This window comes from Ranitomeya imitator, chromosome 4 (assembly GCF_032444005.1).
Source record: "Ranitomeya imitator isolate aRanImi1 chromosome 4, aRanImi1.pri, whole genome shotgun sequence".
Classification (NCBI taxonomy): Eukaryota; Metazoa; Chordata; class Amphibia; order Anura; family Dendrobatidae; genus Ranitomeya; species Ranitomeya imitator.
The window spans coordinates 482060427-482080935 of NC_091285.1; the positions used below are offsets into that span (position 1 = coordinate 482060427).

At 47.5% G+C, this 20509-nt stretch overlaps 1 protein-coding gene across 3 annotated transcripts in view; it reads left to right on the plus strand.

The window, feature by feature from the left end:
- The first annotated feature begins 6357 nt into the window (after positions 1 to 6357).
- ZNF280D (zinc finger protein 280D) overlaps positions 6358 to 20509 on the plus strand; it is a 131751-nt gene continuing 117599 nt past the window's right edge. The window contains exon 1 of one of the 3 annotated variants that reach the window (XM_069765937.1): positions 6358 to 6522. The gene's annotated coding sequence lies outside the window, so the exon portion shown is untranslated. Of the gene's footprint in view, positions 6523 to 6662; positions 6727 to 20509 lie in introns of those variants that run through there. The other 2 variants (XM_069765940.1, XM_069765938.1) reach the window with 2 other exon arrangements.

Here is a 20509-nt window from a genome sequence, read left to right on the forward strand (position 1 = left end):
GAAGGAGTGGCTTCGTAAGAAGCATTTCAAGGTCCTGGAGTGGCCTAGCCAGTCTCCAGATCTCAACCCTATAGAAAACCTTTGGAGGGAGTTGAAAGTCCGTGTTGCCAAGCGAAAAGCCAAAAACATCACTGCTCTAGAGGAGATCTGCATGGAGGAATGGGCCAACATACCAACAACAGTGTGTGGCAACCTTGTGAAGACTTACAGAAAACGTTTGACCTCTGTCATTGCCAACAAAGGATATATTACAAAGTATTGAGATGAAATTTTGTTTCTGACCAAATACTTATTTTCCACCATAATATACAAATAAATTGTTAAAAAAACAGACAATGTGATTTTCTGGATTTTTTTTTCTCAGTTTGTCTCCCATAGTTGAGGTCTACCTATGATGTAACTTACAGACGCCTCTCATCTTTTTAAGTGGTGGAACTTGCACTATTGCTGACTGACTAAATACTTTTTTGCCCCACTGTATATATATTAATATTTCTTCCAGCGCTAGACAGCTTTAAAGCCGGTAATTCAATTACTGGCTTTTGCTTTCTCCTTCCTAAAACCCGACATGATATGAGACCTGGTTTACATACAGTAAACCATCTCATATCCCCATTTTTTTGCATATTCCACACTACTAATGTTAGTAGTGTGTCTATGCAAAATTTGGCCGTTCTAGCTAGTAAATTAAGGGGTTAAATGGTGGAAAAAATTGGCGTGGGCTCCGTGCAATTTTCTCCGCCAGAGTAGTAAAGCCAGTGACTGAGGGCAGATATTAATAGCCTGTAGTGTGGAATATGCAAAAAAAATGGGGATATGAGATGGTTTACTGTATGTAAACCAGGTCTCATATCATGTCGGGTTTAGGAAGGAGAAAGCAAAAGCCGGTAATTGAATTACCGGCTTTCTGCTATATCGCGCTGGATGAAATATTAATATATATACATATATGTGTCTACTGACATATATATATATATATATATATATATATATATACAGTATATATGTTTCTTTTTTTTTTGACACATGGATCCCTTGAATAGCCGTATGTCGGTTTTGCAAGCCTGCGATAAAAACACGCAGTACGGATGCCATACGGATTACATACGGAGGATGCCATGCGCAAAAAACGCTGAAACACCCTGCCTACGGAGGAGCTACGGACCACTATTTTCGGGACTTTTCAGCGTATTACGGCCGTAATATACGGACCGTATTTTCATACGCTGAGTGTGAAGCCGGCCTAACATAACCCATGGTCACCCATCAATTATTTCAGTCCCACTGTCATAAAATGAAGACGGAATCTAAATGTGTTATAATGCAGCCAGCACCTGCGGTTCCTGAACCCACTACATACATCCACATCCATCCATTGAATCATGGATATTTAGGTGGCAAACACATGGATTCTGTAAAAGATTTTTAGATATATGGGACACCCTAAGAAATTTTTCAAATGCTGGTATCCTAGAGTCTAGAAAACAGACGTTTCTTGAGGTACCGTCACACTGAACGATATCGCTAGCGATCCGTGACGTTGCAGCATCCTGGCTAGCGATATCGTTCAGTTTGACACGCAGCAGCGATCAGGATCCTGCTGTTATGTCGTTGGTCGCTGCAGAAAGTCCAGCACTTTATTTGGTCGCTGGACTCCCTGCAGACATCGCTGAATCGGCGTGTGTGACGCCGATTCAGCGATGTCTTCACTGGTAACCAGGGTAAACATCGGGTTACTAAGCGCAGGGCCGCGCTTAGTAACCCGATGTTTACCCTGGTTACCAGCGTAAAAAATGTTTAAAAAAAACAAACACTACATACTTACCTTCCGCTGTCTGTCCCCCGCTGTGCTTCTCTGTACTGGTTGTGAGCGCTCTGCTTTCCGGCCGCTGTGCTCACAGTCCGTGCAGGAAAGCAGAGCGCTGGAGGACAGACAGCGGAAGGTAAGTATGTAGTGTTTTTTTTACTTTTACAATGGTAACCAGGGTAAACATCGGGTTACTAAGCGCGGCCCTGCGCTTAGTAACCCGATGTTTACCCTGGTTACCGGCATCGTTGGTCGCTGGAGAGCTGTCTGTGTGACAGCTCTCCAACGACCAAACAGCGACGCTGCAGCGATCGACATCGTTGTCGGTATCGCTGCAGCGTCGCTGAGTGTGAAGGTACCTTTGGACCTAAAAAGTCTCCTATTTTGCATCCTCATGCTACCATGTTACCACTCTGGCAGGCTTTGTTTACTTTGCTGCAGTGGTCGAAGGTCACATTACTGATTGGCTATAGTGGTAATGATTCACACAACTGATTGGCTGTACTGGTTTGTGTGTCAAACCAATGATTTAGGGCAGGGGTCCCCAACTCCAGGCCTCGAGGGCCGCCAACAGTGCAGGTTTTCAGGATTTCTTTAGTATTGCATCGGTGGTAATGTGATCATCTGCACAGGTGATGATTCCAACCCCTGTGCAATACTAAGGAAATCCTGAAAACCTGCACTGTTGGCGGCCCTCGAGGCCTGGAGTTGGGAACCACTGATTTAGGGTAATACATCAAAAAGAAGTGCTGCCTAGACCAACGGCAAAGCTTCCAAGATCAAAATACCATCAAATAATAGAACAGAGAAGCACCAAGCCATAAAAGAACACAGTTTTATTAAATCAAAATATTAAAAAAAATATACATTAAATTTTAAAATATGTTTTTAGTACGTAATGGGGATAATACTATGCAAATGAAAACCACCATATAATGGCAAAGTGGTGCTGATGGGAGAAATATGGGAACATAGCATACATTAAAGAAAATGTTTCAATTAACCAAGTAACAGTCAGGGTCTATAAATGCAGGAACAGGAGGCAAAAAACTAAACTTCCCAATGAAACTAACATCTAACATATACAACAGATCCCTAGATGCCTCCAAAATATACACAGCGAATAGCAATTTATAAAGCGCCTAAGTAGGCTTGTAAAATATGATATGTCTTTTAATGGTACGGTAACCAAGTATTATTATTATTATTATTTATTGTTATAGCGCCATTTATTCCATGGCGCTTTACATGTGAGGAGGGCTATACATAAAAACAAGTACAATAATCTTAAACAATACAAGTCATAACTGGTACAGGAGGAATGAGGACCCTGCCCGCGAAGGCTCACAATCTACAAGGGATGGGTGAGAATACAGTAGGTGAGGGTAGAGATGGTCATGCAGCGGTTTGGTCGATCGGTGGTTACTGCAGGTTGTAGGCTTGTCGGAAGAGGTGGGTCTTCAGGTTCTTTTTGAAGGTTTCGATGGTATGCGAGAGTCTGATGTGTTGCCGTAGAGGGTTCCAGAGTAGGGGTGATACGCAAGAGAAATCTTGTATACGATTGTGGGAAGAGGAGATAAGAGGGGAGTAGAGTAGGAGATCTTGTGAGGATCGGAGGTTGCGGGTAGGTAAGTACCGGGAGACGAAGTCACAGATGTATGGAGGAGACAGGTTGTGGATGGCGTTGTACGTCATGGTTAGGGTTTTGTAGTGGAGTCTCTGGGTAATGGGGAGCCAGTGAAGGGATTGACAGAGGGGAGAGGCCGGGGAATAGCGGGGGGACAGGTGGATTAGTCGGGCAGCAGAGTTTAGAATAGATTGGAGGGGTGCGAGAGTGTTAGAGGGGAGGCCACAGAGCAGGAGGTTGCAGTAGTCAAGGCGAGAGATGATGAGGGCATGGACTAGGGTTTTTGCAGATTCATGGTTGAGGAATGAACGGATTCGTGAAATATTTTTGAGTTGAAGTCGGCAGGAAGTGGAAAGGGCTTGGATATGTGGTTTGAAGGAGAAATCAGCGTCAAGGATTACCCCGAGGCAGCGAGCTTGTGGGACTGGGGAGAGTGGGCAGCCATTTACTGTAATGGATAGGTTCGTTGGGGGGGGTCGCGTGAGATGGGGGAAAGATGATGAATTCTGTTTTGTCCATGTTAAGTTTCAGAAATCTACCGGAGAAGAAGGATGAAATAGTGGACAGACATTGAGGGATTCTGGTTAGAAGGGAGGTGATATCTGGTCCAGAGATGTAGATCTGTGTGTCGTCAGCATAGAGGTGATACTGAAAGCCATGAGATTCTATGAGCTGTCCCAGGCCAAAGGTGTAAATGGAGAAGAGCAAGGGCCCAAGGACTGAACCTTGTGTATCCTAAATGTAGATGTAACATTGTAAGGAAACATGAGGGGACATTACCTTTAAGTGGTGGCAGCACCCCTACGTGCATTCCCCCCCCCCCTCGCATAGTTTTTTTTTTCTCAGAGAGAGTGAGTGATTTAGGGCAGTGGTCATAAAACCTAACTACAGTAGTCAAGGATCACACAACTGAATGACTGCACTGGTCATGGGTCAAATTGCAGCCAGTGGTAATACAAATGATTGATGGCTGTGCTCATGCGTCACACCACTCATTGGCAGCAATGGTCATGGGTCACACCACTCATTGGCTGCACTGGTCATGGGTTGCACCACTCAGGCTATGTTTCCACGGTCAGTATTAGGCGGAGCTTTGGACGCAACACATGTCCGCTCCGTCCAAAGTGCTGTCAGCTTTTGAACGCAGGTGATTCCGCATGTGTTCATTGAACCATGTGGAATCACATCCAATACATTGGACGGTGATATTTATCTTGCGGAGACGCGTCTTCGCAAGATAAATAGACATGCCGCGGTCTGGAAAGACGCGTCGCATGACCGTTAATGCAGGGTTGCCGGAGGCATCCGTGCACGCATAGTGGAGTGGATTTCATGAAATCCCATCTATGCTGTAACATATGGCCGCTGCGGCAGTATGCGTCCAACCCGCAGCGTTTACTGACCGTGGAAACATACCCATATTGACAACAATGGTCATGGGTCACACCACTCATTGGCAGCAATGGTCATGGGTCACACCACTCATTAGCTGCACTGGTCATGGATCATACCACTCATTGGCAGCAATGGTCATGGGTCACACCACTCATTGGCTGCACTGGTCATGGGTCACCACTCATTGGCAGCAGTGGTCATGGGTCACACCACTTATTGGCTGCAGTGGTCATAGGTCAAACCACTCATTGGCAGCAATGGTCATGGGTCACACCACTCATTTGCTGCACTGGTCATGGGCCACACCACTCATTGGCTGCAGTGGTCATGGGTCACACCACTCATTGGCTGCATTAGTCATGGGTCACACCACTCATTGGCTGCACTGGTCATCATGGGTCACACCACTCATTGGCTGCACTGGTTATGGGTCACACCACTCATTGGCTGCTGTGGTCATAGGTCAAATCACTCATTGGCAGCAATAGTTGTTGGTCACACCACTCATTGCCAGCAGTGATCACGGGTCACAATGCTAATTGAGGGCTGTGAAAATGGATAACAGGACTGATTGGATGCAGTGGTCATGGGTAACACCACTGATTAGATGAATTGGTGGAGAGTTATACCACTGATTAACTGCAGTGGTCAAGGCTAACCATGTAATACCTGCACTGGTAATAGGTTACATCACCGATTGGCTGCAGTAGTCATGATTCTTATCACTGATTGAAAGCTGTGGCCATGGGTAACACCACTCATTGGCTGCTGTGGTCATAGGTCACACCACTCACTGGCAGTAACAGGTTGGGTTACACCACTGATTGATTGCATTGGTGATTGGTCACACCACTGATTGGTTGCAGTGGTGATGGGTCACACCACTGATTGGTTGCAGTGGTGATGGGTCACACCACTGATTGATTGCAGTGGTGATGGGTCACACCACTGATTGATTGCAGTGGTGACATGTGCAGCCAAGTAAACATGGACCAGTGGGGAGCACCATTGGTGGAGAATTGAACAGATAAACGTCCTTTCGTACCTTCTCACATGCCCCACAATTGCCAACATTTTGCCAAATGTGAAAACCCCATTAAAAGCCAGGAATTGGCATCTCGAGCCCAGAATTGTGCCAATAATTACGATCTTTATTACCGTAGCGCCAGCACATGGGGCGGCAGCGTCCAAGTCAGGGGGCCCGGTACAGACCCCAGATTGGTGACTTGTGTCGTTAGGAGCGAGGGTCCGGCTCACAAGAGCTTACACTATGAGGCGGGGGTGACACCACCAGTAATAGAATGCACAGCGGGCCAATGGTAATACTAGGAGGCTGCCAACAACCTTGAAAATTGTAAACTTCTTCTAAAAACCATCAGCTAGAAATAAAAATAACTGTCCAGTTAAAAAAAACAAACACCAAACAAAACAAAAATGGCTCCTGCTTGTGAGTGTTGTGCGTGTGGCCATTAGGCTCCTGTCCCCTCCCCTTTCTCCTACAGATGGCGCTGTGCCGGGGCAGGACAGCACATGCTCCCCGGCCTGCGCGCCTCCAGCACACTAGCAGGCTTGTCCGACCTACCATTACCCAGCATTCACCGCAGCGAGTTCACGCGAACTCCCGTTAGCAGCCCCGGCGCGGCGCGTTATCTGCCCGAGCCATTGTGCCCTGCTGGCCGCCATAGCTACCACGGTAAGCCTCCTCTCTGTCCGTCCCCGCCGCTGCCGCCCGTCTCCGGGGCCGCCAGTCTCGGCCCGCGCCGGAGTCCCCGAGCTGAGGCTTCGCAGGGGGAGGCGGGGTAAACACCAGCGCTGGTGCGCCGACCAGCAGCCATGTCGGACGCCATCTTTGGTGAGCCGTGCGTGTTGTTGCAGCTGCAGCCCGTACAAACAGGCGGTGAGTGAGGAGCTGAGAGGAGATTATTAAGCGTCACACGGACGAATTTCCTGTCATTAAATAGTTGACGCGCGGCTTGTGCGGTGCCCGCCGCTGCCCGTGGTGCCGCCGCTGCCACACAAAGGAGGCGGATGGCGGCGGCGCCCCCTCCCCGCGCTGGTGGGCGCTCTACCTGCGGCTCCTAATAAGTCCGCTGTACATAATAATAGTGGTGATTTCCAGTCCGGTCCCACCCTCCTCAGCAGTGCAGCAGAGGTGGCACCGTGCCCCCCACTGAGGTGCCGGCCTGAGCAGGAGTGCAGGGCACGGATCATCTCCACCATGATGTTAGTGATGGAGATCCACGTGCATGTGCCATCCATGGGGCACGGCTTTACCCCCCTCATCACTCATTTTTCACCAGATTCCTGGCACTGACGTCTCGGGGGTTGCCACTCCTGGTGGGCGATGTCAGGTGATGGCGCTGGGGTCTTCGATGGCAAAAATACTGTGGTCAGACAATAACATCACAACACTGATGGACCGCAATAGGGCTCGTTCAGACACCACAGACTTCTCTTATCAAGCAGTGCATGAAAAAATAAAAAGACCAATATATTATTATTTTTATTTTTTTTTTTTATCGGTAAGTTTGTTCCATGACTCGGGATAAAAATCCGGCATGTCGCAAAGGTTGTATGAACGGCTCCATAGGCTATAATAAATGTGTGCACCACTCACAGCTGAACTAGGCCTCGGACATTCCAGATGAGACTGTTAATAATAATAATAATCTATATTTATATATAGCGCTAACATATTCCGCAGCGCTTTACAGTTTGCACACATTATCATCGCTGTCCCCGATGGGGCTCACAATCTAGATTCCCTATCAGTATGTCTTTGGAATGTGGGAGGAAACCGCAGAACCCGGAGGAAACCCACGCAAACACGGGGAGAACATACAAACTCCTTGCAGATGTCCTTAGTGGGATTAGAACCCAGGACTCCAGCGCTGCAGTGCTAACCACTGAGCCACCGTGCTGCCTTACAGTAGCAGCGCTTTGGATGAAATTGTACAAAATGTCATCACGATGCTGCACAACTTGTCATTTTAGGTTGTAGACTTTTCCCTTTGCAATGCAAGGGATAATCTCTGCCAAATCCAAAGCATTTGGTGCTGATTTTACTGCTGTTGACATTCTGCAGCATGAATGTTCCATGTAGACTTGGGGTATGTGTCCACGATCCGGAGTCCCAGCGCTTTGGACGCATCGGATACTCGCTCCGCCCAAAGCACCGCCCCTTTCTCTAGGCGCCTGTGTTCATTGAACACATCCAGAATCACCGCATCTATACATAGACTGTTATTTATCTTGCCGAGCCGAGTGTCTCCGCAAGATAGACATGCTGCGGTCTAGAAAGAAGCGCCGCATGTCCGGTTACGCAGGTCTGCCACCTGCGTGTTTGTACGCATAGTGGAGATGGGATTTCATAAAATCCTATCCACTATGCTGTAACATCTTGATGCTGCGGATTGGACGCTATGGCTGTACGCAGCGTCCAATCGCAGCAAATACTGAAGGAATATTCCCCAAATATAATATACCCTTAAAAGGAAACTGTCACCCTTTTGAGGTTTTTTTAGTTATTAAAGGGAACCTGTCACCCCGAAAATCGCGGGTGAGGTAATCCCTCCGGCATCAGGGGCTTATCTGCAGCATTCTGTAATGCTGTAGATAAGCCCCCGATGTTACCTGAAAAAGGAGAAAAAGACGTTAGATTATGCTCACCCAGGGGCAGTCCCGCTGCTGGTCAGGTCGGATGGGCGTCTCCGGTCCGCTGCGGCGCCTCCTATCTTCTTTCCATGACGTCCTCTTCTGATCTTCAGCCACGGCTCCGGCGCAGGCGTACTTTGCTCTGCCCTGTTGAGGGCAGACAAAGTACTGCAGTGCGCAGGCGCCGGGCCTCTGACCTTTCCGGCGCCTGCGCACTGCAGTACTATCCTCTGCCCTCAAGAGGGCAGAGCAAAGTACGCCTGCGCCGGAGCCGTGGCTGAAGATCAGAAGAGGACGTCATGGAAAGAAGATAGGAGGCGCCGCACCGGAGACGCCCATCCGACCTGACCAGCAGCGGGACCGCCCCTGGGTGAGTATAATCTAACGTCTTTTTCTCCTTTTTCAGGTAACATCGGGGGCTTATCTACAGCATTACAGAATGCTGCAGATAAGCCCCTGATGCCGGTGGGATTACCTCACCTGCGATTTTCGGGGTGACAGGTTCCCTTTAAAGGGAACCTGTCCCCAGGTTTGGCCAATTTGAGATACGGCCACCACCTTTCAGTGTGATGTACAGCATTCTATAGTGCAGTATATCTGCCCCCAACACGACCTACAAGACAAGAAAAACACCTGTGGAGCTGTCCGGTCCGAGGGGTGTTGCTGTCTTAGTTCGGTGCCTCCCTTCCTGCGATGCCGCCTTCTTGCTTCGTACGGATTACGCGTCAGTACATCATCCACACAGTCTCCCCAGCATCGCATTCCTGGTTGGCATACGTCTCTGCCCTCGTGAGGGCAGAACAAAGTACTGTAGTGCGCTGGAGCTCTTTTGCTCTTCCCCAGCTCCTGCGCACTACAGTACTTTACTCTGCACTAGTCAGAGCAGAGACGTACGCCTGCCGGAGAGACTGTGGATGACGTAGGTACGCGTAATCCAAACAAAGAAGGACAACATCAAAAGAAGGGAGGCGCCGAACTAAGAACAGCGACACCCTAGGAAAGGTCTGCCTCTCAGATGACTATTATAAAAGGTCTTGCCTTGCATGTCGGGTTGGGGCATATATGCAGCATTATAGAATGCTGTATATCAGCCCTGAAAGGCGGTGTCTGTATCTCATATCTGTCAAACCTGGTGACAGGTTCGCTTTAACATTATTATTTAATTTTACAACACCATTGATTCCATAGTGCTTTAATGATGGGGGTTACATACAAAATACAGATATCACAGTAAACTAACAATGACAGACTGGTACAGAGGGAAGAGGACCCTGCCCTTACGGGCTTACATTCTACAGGATGGTGGGGAAGCAGACAGTAAGTTGGGGCATACAGCTGAAATTAGTCATACCTGTATGCCTGGATGATGGCATGTTGAATAAAAATCATGTTTTATAGCTTCGATCTTCCAGGCTATGGGAAGTAGTCTGCCTGGAAGATCAGACTGCCTCCAGTCTTCATTATACAAGATTTCTCCTCCCCTCCACGTTAGTGTCTTTTTGACGTTGTGTGTGTGGCCACAAATCTCACGCCTGCACATTCTGCCTGCCGTCACTCCTCTGCACTCTTCCACTCTTTTGTGGAAACTGTCTTCAATTTTGATGCGCAGGTGCCGGAGAGTCGCTGTCACTTCCGGTTCCAATGATCTCCGGCACACAGTAAAGGTGAATTCCCCACAGAGCAGAGGACTGACGGCAGGCAGAATGCGCAGGCGTGTGATTTATGGTCGCGCACATGTTGTCAAAGGGAAACTGAAGGGGAGGAGAAATCTTGAATAATGAAGACTGGAGGACGGTACGCCCCATAGCCTGGAAGATCAAAGCTATAAAAGATGATTTTTTTTTATTTATTTATTTTTTTAGTGAACAAGCCATCATCCTGGAGTTACAAAAATATGACTGATTTCACCTGTACACAACCTGTATGCCCCTATTAATGACTGAAAAACTCAAACGGGTGACAGATTCTTTGTATGAAAGCAGGTTTTTCCTTGAAATCTGAGTCTCTTCACAGAGATGTATCACTAAGCCTATGTGCACACGTTGCGGATTAGGCTTAGGAATTTCTGGTGTGGATTCTGCCTCTCCTGGCAGAAAACGCACCTGCGGATTTGTCGCGTTTTCAGATTCCCTTTAAAGAAGTTACATGCTACTTCTTTTAAACCGCAGCGGATTTTCCGCAAAGTGCACAGCTTTTTTTTTTTTCATTGATTTACATTGTACTGTAAATCAGTTGCGGATCTGCAGCGTTTCTGCACCCCAAAAAACGCTGCGGATCCGCAGAGAATCCGCAACGTGTGCACATACCCTTATTGCGCTGCTTGGTGCAGGTTTGACAGAATCCCTGTTTCCTCTGCTGTAGATGTAGCAGTGGTGAGAGTGCAGAGCTGTGGTAACCCTGATTGGCAGCTTCCTCTGTACATTGTCAGCAAAATGTCCGTCAGTGGTGGAGGCGGGGTTATTCAGAAACTACAGCAAGTTTCTGAGCAAGTGACATCCTTGGAATCGGCTCCCTGCCTCATGCTGATCTCAGATTAAAGAGCAAAATCCTGCTGACAGATTGTCTTTAAGCCCCCACAGGCATTAGGCTAATTTCGTCCAAACCCACGGATATCGACGGGTTCTGCCCACAGTCTACTGTGTATGGAAGCCGTAACCATTAGAGGTTTAACCGTGAACTTTTAATTAATAGATCTTGAAATAAAAATAAGTTCCACAATTACATGTGCTAAAAAAAAAGTTCCTGTTCTAAGGTAATGTTATCAATATGCCCCTGCTGTGTACTGTGTAATGGCTATGTCTGACCATAAAGAACCTTGTTCAAACCCTTGGGCCTGTGCTTTGTGGTTGCCTTCTGTCTCTGTCTGCCGAGCCACAGCAGACACACCTTTTTCTGGGTGTTAGGGCAGAGGTGTCAAACTGCATTCCTCGAGGGCCGCAAACAGGTCATGTTCTCAGGATTTCCTTGTATTGCACAAGGTGCTGGAATCATTCTGTGCAGGTGATTAAAGGGAACCTGTCACCTGAATTTGGCGGGACCAGTTTTGGGTCATATGGGCGGAGTTTTCGGGTGTTTGATTCACCCTTCCTTATCTGCTGGCTGCATGCTGGCCGCAATATTGGATTGAAGTTCATTCTCTGCCCTCCATAGTACACGCCTGCGCAAGGTAAGATTACTTCGCACGTCGCTGTGCCCGTTGCTGATTGATCGAGGCCGCCAGGCAACCATTCTGACATCGTCGCTGTGCCCGTTGCTGATTGGTCGAGGCAACCTTTATGACATCATCGTCGCCATGGCAACCATTATGACATCATCGTCGCTGTGCCCGTTGCTGATTGGTCGAGGCAACCTTTATGACATCATCGTCGCCATGGCAACCATTATGACATCATCGTCGCTGTGCCCGTTGCTGATTGGTCGAGGCCTGGCGGCCTCGACCAATCAGAGACGCGGGATTTCCAGGACAGACCGACAGACGGAAAAACCCTTAGACAATTATATATATACTAGATTGTGGCCCGATTCTAACGCATCGGGTATTCTAGAATATGCATGTCCCCGTAGTATATGGACAATGATGATTCCAGAATTCGCGGCAGACTGTGCCCGTCGCTGATTTGTCGAGGCAATCTTTATGACATCGTCGTCGCCATGGCAACCATTATGACATCATCGTCGCTGTGCCTGTCTCTGCCTGGCGGCCTCGACCAATCAGAGACGCGGGATGTCTACGTCCTTTATGACATCATCGTCGCTGTGCCCGTCGCTGATTGGTCGAGGCCGCCAGGCCTCGACCAATCAGAGGCGTACGATTTCTACGTCGATACTGTGCCCGTCTCTGATTGGTCGAGGCCGCCTCGACCAATCAGCGACGGGCACAGTCTGCCGCGAATTCGCCTCGACCAATCAGCAACGGGCACAGTATCGACGTAGATGTCATAATGGTTGCCATGGTGACGATGATGTCATAAAGGTTGCCTTGACCAATCAGCGACGGGCACAGTCTGCCGCGAATTCTGGAATCATCATTGTCCATATGCTACGGGGACATTCTAGAGTACCCGATGCGTTAGAATCGGGCCACCATCTAATATATATATATATATATATATATATATATATATATATATATATATATATATATATATATACACCGTATATATCTGTGTCGTCCCGTATATTTTTAATAACCAGCAAAGGCTAAATAAACAGCTGCGGGCTGATACTAATCCCTTCAAGCCGCAGCCCTAATTCATTTTTGCGTTTGTTTTTCGCTCCCCTTCTTCCCAGATCCATAACTTTTTTATTTTTCCATTAATATGGATTTCCAAGACAGACAGACAGACAGACAGACGGAAAAACCCTTAGGCAATTATATATATAGATATATATATATTACACACACACACTTACCATATTTCTCGGACTATAACAGCGGACCACAAGATGCAACTTGAATTTTCAGAAGGAAAATAGGGGGGGGGGGGGGAAATGTGTCAAATGGGGGTTCGTCTTACACTCCGAGTTCAGCTTACCAGGGAAGGGATCGGCACAGGTGGATGAGTGGTCACAGGAGTCGCTTAGTGGTCTAGGCTGGTGCAGTGGCCTCCGGTAAATCCCATCCCAAGCTGGTGAGATGGTGGCGGCTCTGTGCTGGGGCAGGGGGGCTGTGCTCCGATGCAGTGGTAGCAGCTCTGTGCTCCGTGGGGGCCTCCGCCAGCATTTCATCAAAGCCCGGAGGCCCCCGCACATCCATTGCTGCCATGTTGCGGGGGCCTCTGGGAACATGGCGGCCGCCTCTGGCCCGGCGGCCATCTTCCCGGGGGCCACCGCAGCGTGGCAGCAACGGATGTGCGGTGGCCTCCGGGCTTTGACAAAATGCCGGCAGAGGCCCCCACGGAGCACAGAGAGCTGCTGTCACAGCCCCTCAGCACAGCCCGCCACCACCACACCACAGAGCCCCGCCGCACTGCCACAGCCGCAGGATTTGTAAATATATTGCGACCATAAGATGCACCCCCATTCTCCATCAACATTTTTTTGGGGAAAAAGTGCATCTTGTGGTCCTAAAAATACGGTAATGCTTCCCCCAGCACAGGGGAGCATTGTGCCTCTGTAGAGAGAACAGGAGACCATGCTTTTAAAAGGTACCCCTTGTGTTAATTACTATTTTATAAATCAGTAGTACACATGAAAATAAGTACGGTAACTTTGTGATATCTTATCAGAGAAATTTGTTTCTTCCTCCTCCAGGACTCCTCATTAATTTTTACATTTCTCAATTCACAGGTAAAATCTGTAGTCAGTGAAGACAGAATGTTACATTAGTGAGATGTCAGTTGGTGCTCATAAGATTTTAGAGAGGAGGGAGTTGAATATCTGCCTTTAGCATCTTCCTCCTTCTATATAGCATCTTATCAGGCGCAACAGTCAGCTGTCGTCTCCTACCTCGGTAATGTAAGAATCTGTCTTCACTGAATACAGATTTTACTCGTGAATTGAGCATTTTGAAAATTGATCAGTCCAGTAAGAAGTATATTTCTTTGATAAGCTGGATTACAAAATTGCTTTTTTTCATGTGTATTATTGATTTCTGTAATAAAGATTAAAATGATGGTTATTGTTTAATTTCCAGTTATTTTTATTAAAGCTGGTTACTTAGGGACTGTGTACTGCTGCACTTTATCAACATGTCTGAACATGCAGTGTTCCTTTCTGTTGAGCTTGTAAGCACCCCTATGAAGCTGCATGTGATCGCTGGAGCGTTCTGTTGGCTCCTAATCTCAGGCAGCCTGAGTAATGTGCATCTGATGCTGCCAAGGAAAAGCTACCTCCCATAGCTGCAACAAAAGCATGTAGTAGTGACCAGCAACATGACAAAGTTGCAGGTCCAAATAGGAGTGCCCACCAAGCAATCTTGAAATTGTGAGGCTGGGATGTGGTTACTTCTGAAATAAGATGAGACTAACCCTTTAAAAAAAATGTAAGTGTTATTCTTGTTTATGTAGGTAACTTGCCCTTGTTTTGATATAACCCCACCACCAGATTTAGATTTCTTATTTATGACTTGTATTTGCCATTTATCAAAGTTAAAATTTTGAAGCATCCATCCTTGTTTTATATTTATTATAGCATGTATCTGTCTAATGGAACTTCATTTGTTGGTAAAAACAAAACCCACTGCTGAAACAAATATTTACAAATATTTAAGTAAGCCCATTTTTTTTTTTTTTTTTTTTGCAGGGTAATATTTTTAGAACATACCCCTTTTTCTTGCTAGGAAAGCAATTGTGTCTTACCAGTCAAGGCATGATTTTTTGTCCATTGATTGTAACTAACATCAGTAGCGCTGCCAGATATGAAGCCTTTATATTAGGTGCTGATAGCCCTGTGCCAGCTTGTGTTATTAATATTATAATAATACTAATTATTATTTATATAGCACAATTAATTCCATGGTGCTGTACATGAGACAGAGTTACATCAAAATATAAATATAACTTGCAGTAAACAAACTAACAATGACAGACTGATAGAGAGGAGAGGACTCTGCCCTTGCGGGCTTACATTCTACAGGATGGTGGGGAAGGAGACAGTAGGTCGAGGGTTGCAGTAGCTCCGGTGGTGTTGAGGTGGCCGTGTGGTCTTTACAGGCTGTAAGCTTCTTTGAAGAGATGGGTTTTTAGGTTCCGTTTGAAGGATCCAAATGTGGTGGATAACTGGACGTGTTGGGGCACAGAATTCCAGAGGATGGGGGATATTCAGGAAAAGTCTTGGAGGCGATTGGGTAAGGAGCGAATAAGCGTGGAGGAGAGAATTAGGTCTTGGGAGGACCGGAGATTACGTGAAGGAAGATATTGAGAGATTAGTACGGAAATATATGGAGGAGAAAGGTTATGGATGGCTTTGTAGGTCAGTGTTAGTAGTTTATAAACATAAGGATGAATGACCTCGGGGAGATCAAAACATCCAACACCGCAGAGACACCATCACGTGTTTCTCAACGCAGTGATCCAGAACACTGCTCCCATCCCTTATGGGAAATATGCAAATGCATGTAGAAAAGCCGCGGAGACACCATCACGTGTTTCTCAACGCAAGCAATAAATAGCCAGGTCTTTCACCGGGAAGGAACAACCACGGGAAGGGCAGCATCCAAAAAGGAAAACCACCTATGCCAAAACATGGTATCCATCCACAGACAGCTGTTTCGGGGTATTTGTCCCTCATCAGTGTGGAGTAGGAAACTGGCTATTAGGAGCAGTGCCTAGTAAAAGGACTATAAACAAACATAAGGATGAATGACCTCGGGGAGATCAAAACATCCCGAAACAGCTGTCTATGGATGGATACCATGTTTTGGCATAGGTGGTTTTCCTTTTTGGATGCTGCCCTTCCCGTGGTTGTTTCTTCCCGGTTAAAGACCTGGCTATTTATTGCTTGCGTTGAGAAACACGTAATGGTGTCTCCGTGGCTTTTCTACAGTGTTAGTAGTTTTTAAACTTGATACGCTGGGAAATTGGGAGCCAGTGAAGGGATTTGCAAAGAGGGGAAGCAGGAGTGTAGCGAGGAGAGAGATTAATTAGGCAGCAGAGTTAAGGACAGACTGGAAGGGTGCGAGAGTGTTAGATGGTAGCCCACAAAGGAGGATGTTGCAGTTATCGAGGCGAAATGATTAAGGGCATGCACAAGCATTTTGGTAGAGTGAGTGTTGAGGAAATGACGGATTTTGGAAATATTTTTTTGGCTGGAGGCCACAGGAGGTGACGAGAGCTTGGATGTGCGGTTTTAAGGACAGGGCAGACCAGGGTTACTCCGAGACAGCGGATTACCTGGACGGGGGAAAGTGTGAATTAATTTATTGTGCTAGATAGATCAGGTAGGGAAGATGTGCGAGATGGAGGAAAGATAATTAGTTCGGGTTTTGTCCACATTGAGTTTGAGGAAGCGAGAGGAGAAGGAGGATATGGCTGATAGACACTCTGTGATTCTGGACAGCAGAGAGGTGACATCTGGGCCAGAGAGGTAGATCTGAGTATCATCGGCATATAGATGGTACTGGAAGCCATAGGACTTTGAGTTGTCCCAGGCCAAGGGCATAGATTGAGAAGAGAGGTCCTAGGACAGAGCCTTGAGGGACACCAACAGAGAGGGGGCGAGATGAATAGGTAGTATTGGAGTAGGAAACGCTTAATGTGCGGTTGGTAAGGTATGAGGAGATCCAGGATAGGGCGAGGTTTTTGAAACCAAAGGAAGAGCAGATCTGTAGTAGGAGGCAGTGGTCAACTGTGTCGAAGGTAGAGGACTGGTCTAGAAGGAGTAGTATAGAGAATTGTCTATTAGGCCGTGTTCACACTGGGTTATGGCAGTCCATTAACACTGCCATTAACCCCTATTATCGGGCGCATCGCCAACGCATGCCTTAATTGGCATGCGCTAGCGATGTGCCGTCATTCAGTGACGGAGCCTCGGAGCAGGCTTCAGCGTCTGAGGCTCCGTCACCGCTAGCACAGATGAATAATCTGCACTAGCAGTATAGCATAACGCGATGGCGTGTATGCTATAGCGTTAACACAGCCCATCAACGCTATGTGTTGAACGGGCTGCTTTAACGCAGTATGAACCGGGCCTTAGCTTTGGCTGTAAGTCGTTCGTAAGTTTGTTCAGGGCAGTCTCGGTGGAATGGTGGGGACTGAAGCCAGATTGTAGGCTGTCGAAGAGAGTTAAGGTACCGTCACACTAGACGATATCGCTAGCGATCCGTGACGTTGCAGCGTCCTCGCTAGCGATATCGTCCAGTGTGACAGGCAGCAGCGATCAGGCCCCTGCTGTGATGTCGCTGGTCGGGGAAGAAAGTCCAGAACTTTATTTGGTCGCTGGACTCCCCGCAGACATCGCTGAATCGGCGTGTGTGACACCGATTCAGCGATGTCTTCACTGGTAACCAGGGTAAACATCGGGTAACTAAGCGCAGGGCCGCGCTTAGTAACCCGATGTTTACCCTGGTTACCATCCTAAAAGTAAAAAAAACAAACACTACATACTTACCTACAGCTGTCTGTCCTCCAGCGCTGTGCTCTGCACTCCTCCTGTACTGGCTGTGAGCGTCGGTCAGCCGGAAAGCAGAGCGGTGACGTCACCGCTCTGCTTTCCAGCCGCTGTGCTCACACAGACAGTACAGGAGGAGAGCAGAGCACAGCGCTGGAGGACAGACGGCTGTAGGTAAGTATGTAGTGTTTGTTTTTTTACTTTTAGGATGGTAACCAGGGTAAACATCGGGAGACTAAGCGCGGCCCTGCGCTTAGTCACCCGATGTTTACCCTGGTTACCGGCATCGTTGGTCGCTGGAGAGCGGTCTGTGTGACAGCTCTCCAGCGACCAAACAGCGACGCTGCAGCGATCCGGATCGTTGTCGGTATCGCTGCAGCGTCGCTAAGTGTGACGGTACCTTTAGATGCAAGGTGAGAGGAAAGTTCAGCGTGGACATGCTGCTCAAGTTGTATGGGAGCAAAGATATGGGGCGGTAGCTGGACATAGCGCTTGGGTCAAGGGAAGGCTTTTTGAGGATAGGTGTGATTGTGGCATGTTTGAAAGCAGAGAGGAAGGTACCAGAAGTTAGTGATAGATTGAAGAGATGGGTTAGGGATTGGATTAGTGTAGTGGTGAGGTTGGGGAGGAAATGGGATGGGGTCAAGCGCACACGTGGTGAGGTGTGATTTGGAGAGAAGATGAGCAAGCTGTCCTTCAGTGATTTTTGGGGAGGGAAGATATGGGGTTAGGGCATTGGTCAGGCATACAAAGTGGTTGTGGTGGTCAGACAACAAAGACTTGCCTTGTTTGGTCTATCTTATTTTTGAAGTGTGTGGTAAAGTCCTTAGCATAGATGAAGGAAGTCGGAGGGGGCAGTGGTGGGCGGAGGAGGGAGTTAAAGGTGTTGAACAACTGTTTGGGGTTGTGGGATAAAGAAGATAGCAGAGATGTGAAATAGTCCTGTTTAGCAGAGGTGAGAGCTGATTTGAATACTTGTATGAGTGCAGTGAAATCATCTTTCAAATGCGTTTTCTTCCAACACCATTCTGCAATTCTGGATACTTGCCGAAGCTTTTTAGTGATATTGTGCCAGGGATGTCTATTGATTTGTTGCACTCTGCTATGCATGACATGGGTGACCAAGTCGATGGCTGAAGTGAGAGTGGCATTGTGGAAACTAGTGTCTGTGTTGTGGAGTGAAGCTATGGAGGACAGTGACTGAATAGTCAGAGAGTGTACGTGGGTCTAGATGTGCGAGGTTTCTGCGGGGGGTGCTCATGTTGTTAGACATGGGTGACAGGTGTGGAGGACAGTGATGAGAACGTGAGCAGATGGTGGTCGGATAGGGGGAGGGGAGGTGGTGTAGTTAGAGAGCACAAACGGGTAAAAACTAGGTCTAATGTGTCTGCGTGGGTGGCTGAGGAGGGCCACGGAGTAAGTCCAAAAGATGAAGTAAGGGACAGGAGTTTGGAGGTTGCTGACTGGTGGGTGTCAATGGGGATGTTGAAGTCACCCATGATGATGGTTGGAATGTCAGCAGAGAGAAAGTGAAGGAGCCAGGTGGAGAATTGGTCAATAAAGGCCGTGGTCGGGCCCGGAGGTCGGTATATGATGGCCATTTGGAGGTTGAAGGGAGAGTAGACTTCAAAAGAGGGGAGGATAGAGGTGGAATTGGGTTAAAGGTACAGTTAGAAGAAAGGAGAAGGCCCACTCCTCCACCATGTCTGTAGCCAGGACGAGGAGTGTGGGTGAAGTGGAGGCTGCCGTAACATAGCGCAGCAGGGGAGGCTGTGTCAGCGGGTGTCAGCCATGTTTCGGTGATGCCCAGGAAGGAAAGAGTACAAGAGGTAAAGAAATCGTGAATCACCTGGAGTTTATTGCAGATGGAGCTGGCATTCCAGAGTGCTCCAGTGAGAGGGAGCAGGGGGGTGGGCGCCAGGGGCACGGGTTTGTGGTGGGCAAGATTTCGGGTGTTTGTTGGGTTGAAAGCGATAGAAGGGGGTAATAATGGGAGGTATGAGATGTCAGGGTCCAGGATTGGGAAATATGTCGCTAGCAGTGAGGAGAAGCAGAGAGACAGAGCAGGTGGGAGGAGAGTGGGTGGCTTGTTTTGTGTTTTTATTAGGAGAGATCTGAAGTTGAGGGAAATTTATTACATTTATTAACAGTGGTTAGTCTTACCTGCTGTTCACTTCTGGCATATTTCTGCTGTCATCTTTGCTGTTATCCTTTAAGAGCCATCCTTCTAGAGAGAGACCACGGTCCAGACAGACTTGTCTCTGAATTTATAAGAGGCTAAGTGCACATGAAATGGGCCAGGTGTGATCAGGAGGGGCAGCAGGGAGACTGATCAGACACAGGAGGGGATTAATTAGGCCTCTATCACACTTCCGTTTTTTACAATCAGTCACAATTTGTCAAAATGTTGGAAAGACGGATCCTGTGCAGATTCTAAAAAATGGAAACACTGGATCTGTTTTTTGGACTGATCCGTAGCGTTTTCCAAGCGATCTGTAGCATCGCTTGGAAAACTAATTGACAGGTTGGTCACACTTGTCAAACAGTGTTTGACAATTGTGACCAACTTTTTACTATTGATGCTGCCTATGCAGCATCAATAGTAAAAATGATAAAATGTTAAAAATATTAAAAAAATAAAAAATCTTGATATTCTCACCTTTCGGCATCCCTCGCAGTCTTCCCGATGCTCACAATGCTGCCGGCAGCTCCCGTTCCCAGTAATGCCTTGCGAAATGACCGCTATGTCATCACAGGTCATTCTCGCAATGCATTACTGGGAACTGGAGCATCACGAGCATCGGGAACCCTGCAGGGGACGCTGGAAGGTGAGAATTTCAAGATTTTATTTTATTTTTTTTTTTATTATTTTTAACATATCTTTTTACTATTGATGCTGCATAGGCAGCATCAATAGTAAAAAGAGAGGGCGAGAGAGAATTTCCCTGACTGGAAATTCTTCCACTCATGCTCCATCT